At 50.9% G+C, this 3719-nt stretch overlaps 1 pseudogene; it reads right to left on the bottom strand.

The window, feature by feature from the left end:
- Positions 1-938: 938 nt before the first annotated feature.
- LOC105546857 lies at positions 939-2686 on the bottom strand (annotated as a pseudogene).
- Positions 2687-3719: the final 1033 nt, after the last annotated feature.

The following is a 3719-nucleotide window of genomic DNA, read 5'->3' as shown; positions in this document are numbered from 1 at the left end:
CCTACACGTGATGGTTCATTTTCATAAGTGCCTTAGAACATGTTTAAGCAGGCCACATGGAAATAAAGAGATAAAGAAGCAAAATGTACTAAGCCTCAACCCCCTCCTTCCTGCTTTCCCTTTGACCCAGTGTCCAGGAGCTTATTGGTCGGGGTCCCTTCAATGACCCCCCTCCCCACCTCACCAAAGAATTTAGTTTGGGCTAGCTTGCCGTCACCTAAGTGCAGCCACTACAGCCATAAGTCAAATGCCAAAAGAGTCCTGAGACAGTCACCAGGCATTATGGGCTGCAACAAAATGCAGCAAAAAATGCAGCAAAAAGACCCTGAAGAACATACTTGAAATCTTAATCCAACTACCAATAGGCAATGCCCAGGAAGACTGTAACCCCATAGTATTCAGCTAATGAGGAATTGGGGGAGGGACTTGCACACTAGGGAATAAATTGTTTTTTGAAACTGTCCCAGATGTGCCTGCACTCCAGACACCTGATCTTGCAAGACTGTCATTAAAAGTCTCTCTTTCGCTGTTCTCTGGGTCTCTGAGTCTATTCTTTGGGTTTGAATGGGTGAATTTCTTTCTCACAGGGGTGTAGATGGCAACGTGGCTCTCATTCCCTCCCAAATACCCCAACTTTCATCACCTGTTCCAGAAGCCTTGTCACCTACATGCCTATCTGTACAGAAGGTATGAGGGGACCCTACTGCCCAGCCAGGGACCTTCCCATCTCTAGCAGCTGTCCCCTTTTCTGACCTGGACCCGCTGCACCTGATATTGTCTTCTTCTTGTATCAAAGGACACAGAGAATAATAATACTAATAATAATACTAATGATGATGAAAGCAGCAATGTATGGAATGGCTTGTCATCAACTCTGAAGCACCAGGGCCATCCCTGGAAAAAAGGGCCTGTTACATGCCGGGTAACCAAAGCCACAGTCATTCCTGCTTCCCCCACCCTGGCCTGATCCTCCTTATGTTGGAACCCTCAAGGGTGGTCCCAGATTCACTAGAGGACACAAGGTGAGTGCTGTGATTCCTACTGTATCCGATGGAGCAGGTGACCCTCTGCTCCTCTCCTTGGGGAATCCTGCAGGCCACCTCTGTCTGGTAGGTCCCATCCCATTGGACAGAATACCCCCAGACTGCTGGGCATCCTGGCTCAAAGACGCCCCATCCTGACACCAGGTCAGAGAGATATTCTGGAGACAGAAGCCAGAGCCCAGCATATCAGGGTCATGTTGCCCTCCAGGGCCTCGCTGCGGGTCACATTCATGGTGGGGGAGGGGAGGCTGGAGAAGAAAGGGCAGAGACAATGAGGCACGTGGCCAAACCCTGCTCCCCTCTAATGGAGATGCAGGGAACAGGGCTGGTCCACTCCACTCTTCCAACTCTGGCAGAAGTCCTCACAGACCCCAGACCTTCTGCAAGCCTGTCCTCACCCCGGGGCCCAATTCCTCTAGGCTGGCAGGAGGATGGGCCTCGAGACTGTGTCTTTCTGCTCTGGGATCCCTGCACTGATGCTGAGGAGGGGAAGGTCAGGCGTGGGCTCCTGGTACGTGGGGCCAGAGGAACTCTTTGGGATGGGCAGGCTGGGAGGCAGATGGGGCAGCCTTGGCCCTGGGGCTTCCTCTCCTGCCTGACACCCACCCAGGTTCAGGCTTCTGTGAGAGGGCCCACTGCTTCCCCAGATTATGACACTGGACTCTTCAGTCCTTGAACCCCTGTCTTTTTCCAGTGGCTCTAACAGGAGAGAAAAATCAGGATATAACACACCAACAGAAAACACTTGCATCCATAGCACAAGGAGAGTTTCCCTGACGGAGCTGGAGGTAGGGGTGACTCTAGTGGAATAACAGAGAGGAAATCCCCTACCCAGGCCCAGTACCTGTTCTCCTGACACCCACACAGGATTCCAGATGCACTGTAGTTTCTGCCCGAAGTCTGCCCATACAGAGCGGGAGTGTGTCTTGGCCTGCATAGCATCTTCCTTCTAGATATTTGTGATGTTCATAGCAAAGATCTGAGCTCTGGAGGACTGGGATACTGTCCATTCCTGAGTCTCCAGGTTGAGAGAGAGGAAGAGCTACCCATAAGAGTAGGAATGCCTAAAGCCCCTGGTGCTGCTGGCTTCCTGATCTCACAAACCCTAATCTCCTGGAGGGAATGCAAGTCTACCCCCACCCAGCAGTGACTTCTCCATTCCAGTCCCAGTGAGGAACTCAGACCAGAGGGGACCCCTTGCTGGCCCTCCTCCATGCCTTTCTGTGTGGGCTGAGTGCCGGCTCACCTCCCCGCTGAGCTCCGCTGACCCCCATTCCTCATCCCTACCCCCAGCCAGATCCAGTGGGAACAGACAGGTCCCTGCTCTCTGCCCCTAGCTCTCCTGGAAAAGGCCTCTCCCATCACTCTTGCCCGCTGCCTACTCTCACCTCCTTTCTGGCCCTTGATATATGCCAGGGCCCTTCTGAGGTCCTGCCCGTTCTCTGTCAAGTCCTCAGTCTCTGTGTCCCAGGTCTCAGCTCCCAGAACCACTTCTGCCCACTGCCCCCGGGACCCAGCCCTGCCTTTCTGCCTGTTGAAGAGCAGGAAGGGCTGACCATCCAGATGTCCCTCAGCGAGAAACCCTGGCTGCACAGATCCATCCCGGGACAGCACTGTGAGGTTGTAAAGAAGACTGTGGGGCCCTGGGGAAGAGGAAACCACAGATGAAACTTCTTCCTGGAAGCAACTTTACATCGAAGTTAACACACGGGTCTGAGGTCCCGACCTTCCTGAGGAGGCAGGAAATGCACACAGGCAAAGGGACAAGAATGAGGATTTCAGATACAAGGAAAACTGGGAGGGCAGGAGGATGGAGGAGTGGACTGAGGAACGGAAGATGGGGGAATGGAGATGGCAAACATGTAGGCCAGGTGCCAAGGTGGGGCAGCCACAGGCCACCTAAGGGTATAGGGAGGAGGCCAAGGAGAGAGGCTGCCCTGCAGTGCTGAGGGAGGAGCATGAAGGCAGTGGTGGAAGGAAGGTCTTGCCAGAGAAGAGGGTGGAAACGGGAAGGGACCCGGGCTCAGGGTGACCCATGACCAGCATGGCTGTGCTGCACAGGTGAGGGTGAGATGGAGTTGAGGGCCGCTGCCTTTGAGGAAGGCTCATCGTGGACAAGGTGGGAGTAAGGGAGGGTCAGTGCATCTTTTCAAGAAACAGTGCTAGGAACACTGGACGTTCACACACAAAAAGAAATGAAGCTGGACTCCTAACTTACACCACATATACAAGTTAACTCCAAATAAATCAAAGACCTATACTCAGGAACTAAAACTGAAAAATTATTAGAATGAAACATTGGGAATAATCTTCATGACATAGGTTTTGACAACACATTTATGGATATAACACGAAAGCACAGACAACAAAGAAAAAATTGGTAGGTTGGACTCATCAAAATAAAAAAAAATTGAGCATTAAAAAACACAATCTGCAGAGTGAAAAAGCAGCCACCAGAATGGAAGAAAATATTTGCAAATCATGTATCTAATAAAAGATTAATATCCAGAATACATAAAGAACTCCTATAACACAAACACAAGACTCAAAAAAACTGTGTAGGCAAAGAATTTGAATAGCCAGTTCTCCAAAGAAGATATACAAATGGCCAATAGACACATGAGAATATGCTCAACATCAGTAGTTATTAGGGAAATGCAAATCAAAACCACAATG

The sequence above is a fragment of the Mandrillus leucophaeus genome, unplaced genomic scaffold, assembly GCF_000951045.1.
Source record: "Mandrillus leucophaeus isolate KB7577 unplaced genomic scaffold, Mleu.le_1.0 Scaffold3717, whole genome shotgun sequence".
NCBI lineage: Eukaryota > Metazoa > Chordata > Mammalia > Primates > Cercopithecidae > Mandrillus > Mandrillus leucophaeus.
The sequence above is the reverse complement of the archived record's forward strand: the minus strand, read 5'-3'. Positions and strand labels throughout refer to the sequence as shown.